We start from the raw sequence: 14,983 nt of genomic DNA, 5'->3' as shown, positions 1-14,983 counted from the left end.
CTTATCCTCAAACAAGGTCAGAGCAAGCGCCCTCTTTTTAAAGTTTCTGCTAATATGACAGTTAACAGCAAAAGAGCGCTCACGCTTCAATATTTGATTGACAAGACAGCTGACTCGGTGGTTGCTTAGCAATATGAAAAGCCGCGCTGCACTGCTCTTTTTTAAAAAAGGCAGTGCGTCGCGCCTTGCGTTTGCAAGCGTTTAAAGCGCTTTTGGTGTGACTGAGCCCTTACTCAACCTATTTGCTGCCTGTCACAAATATGCAAAGAAAAAAGTTAAATAATTTTGTGATTAGGATAAAAACAAACATATATTTGATTAAATAAATTAATTAAATGCAAAATACCGTTTTATAGCTGATAAGAAATATTTTCATTTTTAAACATTTTCAAATAACTTAATTTTCAGTCAATACTTATTTTGGCCCAAGTCCTTTATTATACCTTTTAGAAAAAAATACATACTATGTGAATTAACCACATGAAAACTGTAGTTACATGGCTGGTCTCACATCAGGTTTTAACCTTGCCATCAATCTATCTGCACTTCCATAAAACGGCAGAGGCCTCCCGCATTGCTGTCTAAATCCACTTACTACAAATCAAACCTTCATCCTGTGTAGAGATGGCTGATCACAAAACCTTTGAAGTAGATCTTTAGGCACAGACCTTTAAGTAGCTACGATGGATTTATTTACACTTACAGTTTTAGGGCCCTAGATTTTTTCCAAATGACGTTTGTCCTCCAGAAAACACCTAACAAACTTTTAAAACATATGCGTCATCTACAAAAAGATTTTAAAATGCTCCAGCAACAAGCTACAGCATTTATTTCATGATAATTTCATTTATTTTAATGCATACTCTTGCATGTCATCACATTTTATCAGCCTCTTTGTCTTCATGTTGATAATCGTTGCCCTGGGGAAACATGTTGGATTTTTGTGGTGGGGAACATTTTACAACATACTGTATAACAGCAATAGATTAAAAGTTTAGCAGATTTAGCAGACAAATGGTTAATTACAGGTTAAATAAGATGTATTGACTTTGAACATACATAATATAGTAATGTGTGAGGATGATGCTATAATCAAGTTGATTCACAGTACAGTAATTACAGAGACAGTGCCAGCTATCGAGGTTAAGGGCCCTGCTAAAAAACACTGGTAACAAGGTTGTTCTCTGACACTCACCGGTTTATGGGTCCACCCATCCCCCATGGCTTTTAATTTGCCCTCATAAAAATGCTTACTTTTACGTGAAGGTATGGCAACACAGTTTACTAAAAATATGAGCTTTTAAGTATTCCTATTTTTTAGATATCCCAAATATTGATATTTTGAATTGTATCTTTATAAATAGGCTAATAGTTGTAGTTAAAGGTGCAATGTGTAAATTTTAGCGGCATCTAGTGGTGAGGTTGCGAATTGCAACCAACGGCTTAGTCCACAGCTCACCCCTCGTTTTTGAAACACATAGAAAAGCTACGGTAGCCGCCACCGGACAAACATGTCATCGTCTGAGACAACTTAGTAAAAAAATTGTCCTTTAAGGGCTTCTGTAGAAAAATGGCAGCACAAAATGGCGACTTCCATGTAAGGGGACCTTCTGTGTATGTAGATAAAAAGGTCTCATTCTAAGGTAATAAACACATAACAGTTAATTATGTAAGGTCTTCATACACCACTGATAATATAGATTTGTATATTATTTTGCATTTCTGTCAAAAGATCCTTCTAAAAATTACACACTGCACCTTTAAAAGGAGAGTTTAAGGGTAACAGAACCTTATTTTGGATTATAACAATATGTATGTGATATTGTGGGTGACTGAGAGAAAGATAAGATTAGAAAGGTCAGATTTGAGATTTCACTTATTTTTGGCCATTTACCAGCAGAGGGCAAATAGAAATTTGTAAACTAGACAGCATTTATGGGCATCATATAGGCACACACAGTGTGTCTGTCTACAGATTTGTAAAACATGACAAAAGTACTTATGACATTTTGGCTTATTGGATGGTTCACAAATCAGATCTAATGACAACAAGTATGTGTGAGGGTTTAGGTTAAGGTTTAGTTCATAAGTTGGGTATAATGTCTTTGTAATATCAGTAGTATAAGAACCATTGTAATGTATTACCAGTACAGTAGCTTCAGAAGTAGCCTATGTGTATGTTTGTGTGTCTGTCTGTCTGTCTGTCTGTCTGTCTGTCTGTCTGTCTGTCTGTCTGTGTGTGTGTGTGTGTGTGTGTGTGTGTGTGTGTGTGTGTGTGTGTGTGTGTGTGTGTGTGTGTGTGTGTGTGTGTGTGTGTGTGTGTGTGTGTGTGTGTGTGTCTGTGCGCGCGCGTTTCCATCGGGACGCGCCTCCTCTCGACCTCTGATAGGCTCAGCAGAGCGTCTCATCCGTCTTTTAGGAAACCCTTGAGTTCACAGGATTCAGCTCGGACGTGTCATGAGTACAGAAAGCCGAAAGGAGACTATTGATATAGGTGACTTTATTCACTCGTTGCTCTTAAAGGAAATCTGTCGTGATTAACCTTTAGAGTCGTGTAGGTAAGTACCCGGAACATTTTTATTTGACCTGCTGCGACTGATTTATTGGATGAGAAAGCATTTTAAACCTGTGCATTGTTTTACCTGTTTTCCATTCACAATATTTTTTACTTATTACTTGTCGAGGTTAAACGCATAGCCTAGATATACCGTTTCTTTTCTGATTGTAACCGTAGAAGGAAACCAAACATGACAAAAACAGTGACAAAAAAACAGTTTGACAGCGCAAATAGTCAAATCAAACTGCACGCGCTCCGCCACGCACCAAACTCTGCCATTTATTTTAATGAGAGCGTTTTAGTTTATTTCGTTGCGTAGATCGTATTAAACTTCAAACGTACTCATAGGTGTGCAAAAGTAACAGAATAAAACTAGCACGTTTTATAGTAACTTATACCATTTTGGAAGGTGATCTTGTTATACAAATGCAATTTATCTTGATATGCTGCAGTGTTAATGCAAACTGAGGTCTCACAAAATACTTTTTAAATACCTTTATACCTTATAACAAAAGGTTGGCAAGCAATGTTGTTATCTTATTCTCTTCATATGTTCTCTTCATAAACGTGTGCATTTTGAGGTAAACAATCAGTCAGTGTCAGTCTACAAATTAAATGCCAAGAATCATTTGTCTACCTGGATTTTGTTAACTGAGTTAAACTAACCAGGACTCATAAATCCAAAGGTCTGAAAATACACATCAATAGGTTTATATTATTTCAAATTATGCAGCAGGAGCATGGATCTGATGTTGCATGTTTGTAAGGACCAGGAAAGATTTGTGAATTTGTGATGGTTTCAAACCATACAGCTTTGAGAGAGCTTCGTGTGGCGCTTTGTGTTTGCCATGTTTTGTAGGAGTGGTTAAATCCCAGTGTATGTGATCATCGGCTTCTTTCATTTGTGTTGTAAAGCTATTAATGTACCCTATTCATTATTTGTTATTTAATTATATTTCATGTTATTTGGCTAACAGCCAATGCCCACGTTTGACAGACTACTATCTTCTCATTTCAGTGACCTTTATTTGAATGCACCTCTTCCATCTATAGAGTATGTAGGCTATGTCTATAATGTTTATATAGAGACTTTATTTATAGATTTAGCTTGTGCACCTGTGCAGTGCCCGGGAAGACAAATTACTCTGTCCATTTCCACAATGTGATTTATCAGGAGAAAAACAAACTTGAAAATGATCTTATCTGTAGACTGTGTTGGGATGTGTAGAGGAATAAGACACAACACAGAGAGCCAAGGACGCACAGAAAAGCAAAACTGTGACAAATTCACACTTGAGCAAAACACTTGAGGAAATCCACCGTGCAGGAGTTACTTATAAACCTTAGATATATTAACAAAAACATTTTCACTTAGATGAAATAATGTGCTCTCAATAGGAAACCCCTGATGATATCAGATGCAACAGAGATCGTTTAGACAATGCATATTAAATGTAGAAAAGAAAACATGGCAGAAGCAACATTTTATTCTATTTAAAATTCAATAATATTATTCCAGATTAACATAAGCAGTTGTTCATTGTCGAACAAACTATAGTCACATCTTCCAGTCATGTAAAAGGCATTGCAAGGAAATGCATTGTCTCCAACGAACATGCATGGGAAGAATAGAATTATACAGTTATGTGTGTCTAAAGCCCATCTGTAGACCGATTTGTGATGGGGCAACAGTCTTGGTCGAAGGGACACGGACCGAACAATGAATTCAAAAAGAAAATGTTCAAGAGATGAAAAGAATCTCACCAGCATGAAAAATGCATTTGTCTTAGTTTATAATACGCTCACGCAGGATTTTTTGTACGTTCGTTCTCTCAGGTTTACATTTTCTAGGTGGGGGCAACATAACAGCAGAACATCTCACGTAGATTTATGTTATTTTCTAGGCATCTAAACCGAAGAGATTTGCATAGCATAAAAATAAACCTCAGTAATGCAATACACATAATTTGCTACAAATAAATGCGCAGACCTCCAGTGGTTTTAAGCAGCAAATATTTGTATACAATAAATTAATAAAACATCTCATTCATACTAATTTATAAGAAATTTGACCTAATTAGCAAATTTGTAAATTACTGAAAATTTTACACCACTAGTGACTGAGAAAAAAGCAAATGGAGAGTCATTTTGGATGCTACTGTGACCTATTTGCTGAGTTGTTTTGTAAATTGATAGTATAACCCTGGTTTAAAGAGTGGTGAAGAAATGAGAAATCATGTTGTTTACTGAATGATTTATTTTCCCTTCAGACAGAAATGGCCACATATTTACTGTACATATCCGTTGACCAAAAGAAACATTAGTTGAACACGTCTGTGATTGCATGTTGGCCAAGGCAGGTGTCTCTCCAGATGTGTTATTGTAAAAACCGAAAGGTGTTATTTGAGACCTCCTAATAACAAGGGGTTGGATGCATTAGCAGAGGTTATATGGGTCATTATTAGCTTATGTCACGACCAAGTACAATATAAGGGCTGTAATGTGATGGTATGCAGACATAAGGAATGTCACGCAAAGGTTAGTGTTTTTTACAGTCTATTATTGCTGCTTCTCTTAAATCATGTTAATGTCATGTGATGTAAGGGCAAACATTGTGATCATGACTGTGTGTTGTTTCCTTTTATTTTTGGTTGTTAACCATAGTATGGTTATGTCACTCCAGCTTTAGATTTTCTTATTATTAATTTGTTTTATTACATTTTTAGTGGCAGTGTTTTAACTAGTATAGTGCATGATAAAACCAGCCCAGTCTCACGGAGTTGCTTATAAATAGCACGAAGTGTGAAAATCGTGCAGTATATACGCCAAATTCCACTTTGGCGTGCATATGATACGCCAGTCCTTCCCATTCACTTAAACGGTGCATCTTTTTTGTCGTTTAATTTATTGGGTTCTCAATTTTTTTTGCTATTTTTTACCATTTTTGCTTGGGTTTAGGGTTAGAACAACTTTTTGTTATATAAAAATGACATCCTAACCCAAACCCCAACTCTAACCCCACCTCCAAGCGACCATGGCTTAAATATGGACAAAAACATGGAGAAACCTGTATATTAAATAACCTAATTAAGCAAATCTAAATCTAACCCTAAAGCCACGCTAAAATGTTTTAAAAAATAGAAAAAAATGAGAAACCAATAAATAAAACGACAAAAAAAGATGCGCCGTTTGGGTGAATGGGAGGGACTGGTATCATATGCACGCCAAAGTGGAATTTGGCATATGTATTGCACGATTTTTAAACTTCGTGCTATTTATACGCATCTACGTGAGACTGGGTTGGATTTTAAGATTAACCATCTTTACAGTACCACAGGTGCAAAATATACAAGCTGATTGTTTTTCACATATATGCATTTTACTAATGGCTTTAGCAGATGCTTTTAGCTTTTATCAAAAGTGACTTTTTATCAATAAGCCATTTGCATTCGAAGGAAACATTTTTATCAGTGTGTGTGTTCCCTAGGAAATGAACTTATGACCTTTGCGCTGCTAACACAGTGCTCTACACAATTAAGATACAGGAAAATATATATATATACATTTTTTAAATATATACCTATAAGTCCACAGACTTCCCTAATACCAACGAGTCGCTCACCAATCTACCGACTAGTCCCTGTTATTTATTCTCTGTTTCTCAGTGTTTCTTTAAACCTTAACTTTACAAGCGGTCAGCTTCATTGCGTGACTATCAGAGGTCTTATTAAGCATCCCGTGTCATATAGGGGGAGGGGGTTTAGTGTTGCATGTGCTGATGATCGGACTCTCCATAACGCAGAGTGCCATCTCAATAGGGACGGTGAAGCAGAAGGCAGAGTGATGAGTTTATCTGACCCCTTTGTTTTCCTTCACCATGTCGAGGAAATGGACAATGGCTGATGGTCTTTAGATAATGAAGCTTTTCTATAGGCTGAGCACATAACACAAGCTTGTGCACCAGAGCGTATGAAAGAGTCCCTCAACGCGCTGCATTACTTATGCTCTTTTTGAATTATTTAGCAAAGTTTGTTTTACGTTAACCGCATGAGCGACTCGGGCAAGATCCCTGTCACTGGGTCAGTGCAAGTGCCTGAGGCTTTCTGCACTTTTAATGGGTCAGTTGTTTTAGCCTGTTACGCCGTGTTGTTCTATCACTATCATCTTTTTGCTTTTATATAGTATAAAAGCTGCATTTACTGTAGTATGTAGAATAGGGTGTAGTGTTGAAAAGCTTTTTTGAATGCTAATAAGCTCTGGCACCCCATTTCAATGCTTTACTGAGCAGATGTATCCGATTTGTCTTACGGGGGCCTTTTTTGCACCCTGTAGTGAAGCTGCTGCTTTCTTTTGTTAGTCTATGAAGATTTATATGTAGTCTGTTAATACACTGGGTACCAGAGGATTTGAAAATGAATGTTTAATCATTTCAAAGTGACTGTGAACTTCCATATTAATGTAATAAAATGTATTATATATTAATAATATTTATATTATATTATATGTATATTATATTATATTAATAAGAAACAAAAAAATTATAAAAAATAAATATATGAGAAAAATAGTAATTAGAAAAATTACAGATGTTTACCCAAAGTTTTTGTTACTGTAAAGTTTAAACATTTTCTGCTTCTACATAACATATAGTACAGGTTGTAAAGAGTGTCAATCTGGCTCAATTGGTAAAATGTAGCAAAGCTAAAAAGGTCTTGGGTTTAAACACTTATGGATGATTCTCACGAAATCCAGACTTAGAAGGTGTCCAGCATCAGATTTTTTTAAAAAAGTCCTTGAAGCCATTTTTTGTTGCACATATAAGATTAAGGTCTGAACTTACTATAACCATTATTTTTAACGGATTTAAAACATATTTTCTATAGAATTATTTTAATTTTTTAGATTATCATTATAAAAATTATCATTACCGCAACATGATATTACATTAAATATATGCATTTACAAACTCATGTTTCGGTAATGAGAACTAAAAAGTTGTCAAGGTACTATGACAAACAAAATTTCAACTTTTATCTGGAGAGAAAAAATAAGAACTGCTTACCTGGTACCCATCCTGAGTGTCACAGTCAATTATGTCCTTTCCAACAAATTAAACAATGATTAAAAATTGTTGCAGAGGATGAGAAAAAATTTCTTGGACACATTTATATTCCTGATTACTGTCTCTGCATTTACCAATGATCACCAAATACCACATGTTTCTTTACTGTAGGGATGGGACGGTATGAAAATTTCATATCACGATTATAGTGACCAAAGTTATTATGGTTATCAATATTATCATGGTTTTGTTAAAATGAGATGAAAATGTTCAAAAAGAACTGATACATTTGAACAAGTTTTATTTTTGAAAATCACAATTTAATATTTCATGTCTCTGAAATTATTTCCTTGGTAAAATAAAAACATAAATCTGTCTAATAAGTTAACCGTAAATGAATACAATAGATTACCCCTTAAATGTCGTCTTGTGCAAAAAACTAAGTTGCATGTGCGCGCCTACGTCAAACTGATTCTGGCTGGACAGGATTTACCGCGAGTTTTTAAAATCATGGTAATCAAACATGGTTGTAATGATACTTAAATTTTAAATGATAATACTAACCGGCAGGACATTTTATCGTGGTTAATTGTGAAACCGGTAATCGTCCCATCCCTACTTTACTGTAAATGTTTATAGTATAGACGGTTTCATCGGACGCACTTGATACACGTCTGGATCCAAACTTTACTTCCGGTTTCGTTTTTTTAATGATCTGATTAGTTGTTAAACTGATCTCTTGAACAACAAATGCTTTGTCGAAAACAACAAATGTTTTGGTTTCCTATAATCTATGTGTTGTTTTTTTGCTTGTTATATAAACTATAAACTACACTGTAAAAAATTTGCTGTAATTTTGCAGCTGGTTGCCAGTAACTTACTGTAGAAGATAAAGTCTGAAAATGTTTCATGTTCATTTAACTTTGAACAAAATGTTGCCAGTAAATGACATAAATGTAAAATCTACAGTAAGTTACTGGCAGCTAGTTGGCAGTAATATCCATTAATACTGTAATTTCTACAGATATTTTTACAGTGTATGTTTAAAGTACTTTGTTGTTATTTATTATTAGCGGAGTTTACCTGAAGTTACGTGCGGACCGCGACAGCCGCTTGTTTATCTTGTTACTGCTGAAACCGTCTATAAAGCTTTTTATTTTTTAGATTTTTTTAATTATAAATATTTCACGTCAAAGAACCCAGATCCATTCATGGACATGTTACGGTAATGAAAAAATTCCAATTAAATGTGGAAAAAACAACAAAATTGGTTTGAATGATGTCATTTGATATCAAAATAGTGCATGAAGAGATGTTTTTAACTGTATGCTTCTTATTTTGATACTCTTACATTGCATTTACATTTTTTATCAAAATGTTTCATGACACCTCATAAGTCTAATTTCGCGAGAATCACATACTAAGAAAAATGTATAGCTGGAATGCATTGTAAGTCACTTTGGATTAAAGCATCTGCCAAATGCGTTAATGTAAAAATATATTATATTTACAGTTTTGCAGTGGAATGGATGTGGCATGCTTTATGAAAAAAATCACAAATAAATGTTTTCATCTCACTACTTTATCTTTATGGATAAAGAAGGAGGCTGATGAAGAAGCAGATCAACTACAATTGTCTTACATTATAAAACATTTGTAAAGATTCATCATATTTATTTTATTTTGTATTTAAGGTAGGCCTATGTATATAAAATGTATGTTTTTTTCCACATTTTATAATTTCATTTTCATAATTTATAATTTCAATTTCTTCAAATGGTATATCCAAAGGATGTATATGATCACTCGATATACAGACGTAAACAGTATGTAACATATTTCCATAAGGCAACTTTACTTTGACCAAATCTAAGGGACAAATTAAAAACTCTGATAAGTAAATGCATTACTATTAAATAAAAATACTATAATTAGATTATTATTTTCACAGATACAGTTTGGGACTCCCAAATCTAAAAATAATAAAATAAATCTCCACAAACAAGCATGAGAGTCAATGTAAAGACTCTAATCTGTTATAGTAATTAGAAAACAAAGGGGCATTACCTAAAAAAAATGCCTGAACTTTGTATTTTGCTAGTAAGCTCTAAACCCCATATGTATGCATTCAATCTGTTTCTTGTAAACACAGTGCAGAATTTTTTCCTCAGCATCAGCAACCAGATATTTCAGCATGTCTCCTGAGGATTTCACCTTTCCTTTTGAAGTTTTTTTTCAGTTCATAAGAATAAGTGCCTGGATTTTTCTAGATAAGTCATAGTGCGTGCATATCCTGCAAGTATAGTATATTTTAGTTATATTTTTAGTTCACACCAGAAACGTTACTGTGTTTCACCTGCGCTACATATGCATTAAATGCATGCATTTTGGATCTTATAATCCAGCTTTGTGTCATCTCATTCCTTCACTTGAACTGTTTCCGAAAACATTTGGCGAACACCTGTTATGAATGATGTCCTTGGACTGGTATGCAGACCGAATCAGGAGCTTATCCAGTGTCAGGCGGTTTTCATCCATCTCCAAACTGTGCTTATAAATAGGTGTTTACAAGTAAACATGAACAAAAAGGCCAGTGAGAGAGGGGTGTGTTTCCCCTCATCCAAGAAATCCGATTAAAATCGAACACTCATGGTCCATGAAAAGGTCTTGCTGGAAGAATGTGTGGTTTTGCCATCTGAGCCCCAAAGACAAAAGAGGGACTAAATCCTTTCATGAAAATTCCCAATTAGCCCCCTCTGCCCTCTCATCCTAGTTTTAGTGGCCCATAGTTCAAGGGAATCAAACTTACCACACGCTCCACCCTCTCGGTTTGCCACAGCTGCCGCAAAGATATTTTATCCCTTTTCGGTCAGACCCCCCTCCACATCAAGACATTATTATATCTCTCCTTCCCTACAAAGGGCACTAATCTCTTTCCCAGTTTCAAGAAGTGGCCTTTACTGACTGAGAGGAACAGTGCATTAATGCAAAGATCATTACGATAAATCATTTAAACCCAAAGCTACAGGAGCAACATAGATTAATGACTTAGTAACCGAGAGGTAGAGTATAATGCAAAGATCATTACGATAAATCACTTAAACCCAAAGCTACAGGACCAACATAGATGAATGACTTAATAACCTGTATGAAGAGCATATAGTATATCACAATGGAGACATATCACAAGTATAAAGAATTCAAAATAAACCATCTACTACACTAGTAAAAATTATTTACTTTACCGACCTTTTCCATTTAATTTAAATACACACCAAAATTTTGCTAAACCTATTCTTGTTGCTCGTGGCACAATGTATTGAGGTATTTTTGTCAGGACAAACTCCTTTTCTTCATTATCTGAGGCATTTGCGTCGTTCATTGTGTTATTCTGTGCTACAGTACATCTGATTCTTTGGATCTTTGAATGTGTCAAGAGGCTGAAGAGGGGATTAAAAATTATACAGCTGAACTGGACTACTTCAAAAGAACAGTGCCGGATTAGCGTGTTTGTGTGCATGTAGGATTTCAATTAGCTGGTCTGTGATTCTGATCCAAAGTGACTTATTTGGATTTGTGGCATTGCTCATGGCTTTTGACTGCAGGACTCTGTTACATTGTGCATTGAATGGAGAACTCATTTACCAAATACCTTCATCCTAAATTGAAGCCGTTTAAGAAATATCCCAGATAGCAAAGATTTTATGTTGAATCAGTGTTTATATGCTATGGTTTTTATTCTATTAAACTGGAGAAAAGCCACAGCTTGCAGCTTGAAGCATCCTCACATTTCTGCTGCTTTCAGTACTCAAAGCTGTTCAGAATCTGGTCCGACAAGTTTTGAAAGTCACCAGAGAGGATTTGCATTTCGTTTCCCCCATTACTGGGAGTGACTGCCATTCACAGGCCGCTTCACAACCAGGAATATCGTGTTTCGGACCCGGGTTATTCTTACTCACCTGGCAGCGACTCAGGCAGGAACTTCTGGGCCCTTGACCTGCGGGGAGCCATGAGTTCCCCACTGCTGCCTCTTTCCTCCACCCTGCTGGGTGACCTGTAGTAATGACTTGACATGAAGGTTACTGCTGTTCACTTTATTTCAACAGTTCATTATGATTTAACACGATTGATTCAGTTTCTGTTTCAAACATAGTTGCATCATTTTAATCTGAATTGAAATTGTTACTCTTTGGCTTAACTTGATGTTTATATTTTTAAATATACATGATTTAGTCAAGTATGTTAAATTTTTTTAGTATAAAATGCGTTTGAAGAGGAAAAAACAGTTATAAGTCTCATTGGACTATATTATGTTGCGTTTATTTAGAAAATGATTTCACAAAACCAAGCCGATTTAAAGCAACACGAAGCGTTTTTGCTCTTTGCTCCCCCTACAGGTTGGAATTGGAATTGTCCATTACCACTGTCGTAAATAATTTAGCCTACTGCAGCAAAGCTGGCTCTGATTGGATTGTAGGTCTGCCGTAAAGCAATTTTTTGTAGTTTTCACTCAAACTACAGGACCACGAGCCGACGGTTGGAAACTTCTTTAGTGCAGTTTTGGCCGATAGAGGGCTGCAAAGCGAATGTGAAAGTGCCGTTCACCCTGTTTTGAGTGGATGAACGACTGAAACGTTTTTGGAAACGTTATTTTAAGGTAAAAAAACTGTTTAGTGTTGCTTTAATCTGGAAAGGCAAGTTATTCAACTAAACAATAGCCAGAACAGTAGGTTAAATAGAAGTCTGTATATGTTAAAGTAACATTAACAGTTATTTACACGTTACACAATAGCATACAGAACATACCTGGGAGGCTCAATAGGCTTAATTAACATGACAATCCAAATCATGTCAAAAAGGTTGCAAAGTCTTTCTGCATCACTGAATCCATTGAATTACATAAATACAGGAGCAGCATAGAGCGGACTCTCGCGGCTGTAGACGGTAATGGTTTCTCTTGGTTCATATAAAATAATTTTTACATATAAGTCGCATCTGACTATAAATTCCAGGACCCGCCAAACTATGAAAAAAGTGTGACTTATAGTCCGGAAAAACATTTTTAGGTGTTTAAGTTTATCCAACTTTTCACTTTTTGCAGATTGAAAAAGACTGAAAAAGGAGGAGACATATTAAAGTTTAGTGTTCTGTTGTGTTGGTATTTAAAAGAGTTTTTGTTATGTTGGTGGTTTTTATGGGGTTACCGTTGTGCTGAAGAATAGAGCATTTCTTATTGGTAGTTATTCAAGTTTAAAGTTCGCTCCCCCTGTACATCAGTGAGCCTTGGCCACCCATGACCCTGTCGCTGGTTCAGCGCTATTTCTTCCTTGGACCACTTTTGGTACTAACAGGGAACACCCAACAAGGGCTCCAGTTTTAGAGATCCTCTGACCCAGTTTTCTAGCCATCACAATTTGGCCCTTGTCAAAAATGTTTTTCAGCTGTTTTTCCTTACGCTTGCCCATTTTTTCTGCTTCTAACACATCAACTTTGTGTGTCCTCAAAGTTGATGCGTTAGAAGCAGGAAAAATGGGCAAACGTAAGGATTTGAGCAACTTTGACTACAGCCATAAGGGGGACCTACACAATATTAGACAGGTGGTCATAATGCAACCCAGTATCACGAAATTACATACCTATAGTCACGTAAATTTGTATTTTTTTCTGTGACACTGTCATGTTTTTTAGCATTTATACATGACCGCATCACGCATTTCTGTTTACATGTCCCTGTCATGTATTGGTTACTCAACTGTTTTGTCCTAATTTCTTACCATTGTCGCTTCGGTTTAGGGTTAGATATAAATAAAATGACATCCTTACTCAAACCCAACTCTAACCCTAACACCAGGCAACAATGGTTTAAAGGTGCAATGTGTAATTTTTAGAAGGATCTCTTGACAGAAATGCTAAATAATATACAAAACTATATTATCAGGGGGGTTATAAAGACCTTTTTATACTGAATACGAACAGTTATGTTTTTATTATCTTAGAATGAGACGTTTTTATCTACATAAATAGAGGGTTCCCTTACGTGGAAGTCGCCATTTTGTGCTGCCATGTTTCTACAGAAGCCCTTAATGGACAAACCTTTTTTACTAAGTTGTCTCCGTCAATTGCAAAAGCTTCTCAATGCTTTTCAAAAGCGAGGGGTGAGCAGTGGACTGAGCCGTTGGTTGTAATTCACAACCTCACCACTGGATGCCGCTTAAATTTACACACTGCACCTTTAAATATTAGAAAATATAAAAACATAAATCAGAAAAAAATTGTATAAACCAATACTTAAAGTGACATCCTAACACAAACACCAAATCTAACCCTAAACCGAAGTGACAATGGTTTGAAAATGGAAAAAGCAGTTAAGTAACCAATACGTGACAGTAAACAGAAATGTGTGATACGATCACGTATATAAACGCGAACAAATATCAAATATTTACATGACTATAGGTACGGAATTTTGTGATACAGGGGTGCATAATATTATGGCTGATCGGTGTGTGTCTATATATATTATTTAAAGTTATATAGATATATACTTTAAACTTGAATAACCACCCATAAGAAATATGCTATTCAAATACCTTAATTGTGTCTTTTAGATAGCAGTAAGATTCTACAGAGAGAAAATAGATATTAAGTCCCCTGCCTTTTAGATTTTACAATATAGCGCGGTACAGTTTTCTTCTAGGGATTCCCTCTGCAGTGCATTACTGTATGTAACCCATTAACATGATAAATAATGCACATGATGGATGTTGTACAGTTAGAAACTAAACTCTGTTTTGGAAAGAGCATAAAATATGTTGCAGCATGCTGTTAGACACATACTTATCCCTCCTTAGTAGCTAACCTCATAAATGTACACTTACACTGCAAAGTTTTGGTAGTGACAACAATGCGGGAGTGATTCTCCTAAATAATCATTCCATGTGTGTACAGAACAAGACTCACTTCTGAAAATGCAACGACTGACAGGGATGTAACCATAGCAAAGTTTGCTCTCTAGCATGTTTAGCATTTGTTGTTTTAAACTAAAGTAATGTTATAGCATTGTGCATTTGTCCCTACCTGCATTTTGTGGGAGTTAATTTGGTAGTAGAATGCGGTTTTCAGTCCTCTAAATTGAAGTGACAACCAAATTTGCCTTCAGTGTGTGTGGGCCACAGAGACTCCATGGAAAGATTAAAGACATACAAGCAATTTAATTATGCATTTGGCAGATGCGTTTGTCCAATGCAAGGGAATTTTTGTCAGTGTGTGTGTGTGTTCTTTACGAATCAAATCCTTGACCTTTGCACTGCTATAATGCTTTACAAACTAAGCTACATGAAGAGTTTGATCAAGTGCAAGAGATT

General features: G+C 35.7%; 1 protein-coding gene across 2 annotated transcripts in view; it reads left to right on the top strand.

Annotated features, from left to right (window-relative positions):
• Positions 1 to 2,368: 2,368 nt before the first annotated feature.
• The window catches only part of lypd6 (LY6/PLAUR domain containing 6), a 30,272-nt gene continuing 17,657 nt past the window's right edge, over positions 2,369 to 14,983 (top strand). Inside the window, exon 1 of one of the 2 annotated variants that reach the window (XM_055215642.2) lies at positions 2,369 to 2,494. The gene's annotated coding sequence lies outside the window, so the exon portion shown is untranslated. Of the gene's footprint in view, positions 2,559 to 14,983 lie in introns of both variants that reach the window. The other variant, XM_055215641.2, reaches the window with a different exon arrangement.

The sequence above is a fragment of the Misgurnus anguillicaudatus genome, chromosome 17, assembly GCF_027580225.2.
Source record: "Misgurnus anguillicaudatus chromosome 17, ASM2758022v2, whole genome shotgun sequence".
NCBI classification, from domain to species: domain Eukaryota; kingdom Metazoa; phylum Chordata; class Actinopteri; order Cypriniformes; family Cobitidae; genus Misgurnus; species Misgurnus anguillicaudatus.
This window is presented reverse-complemented; position numbering and strand designations above follow the sequence as displayed.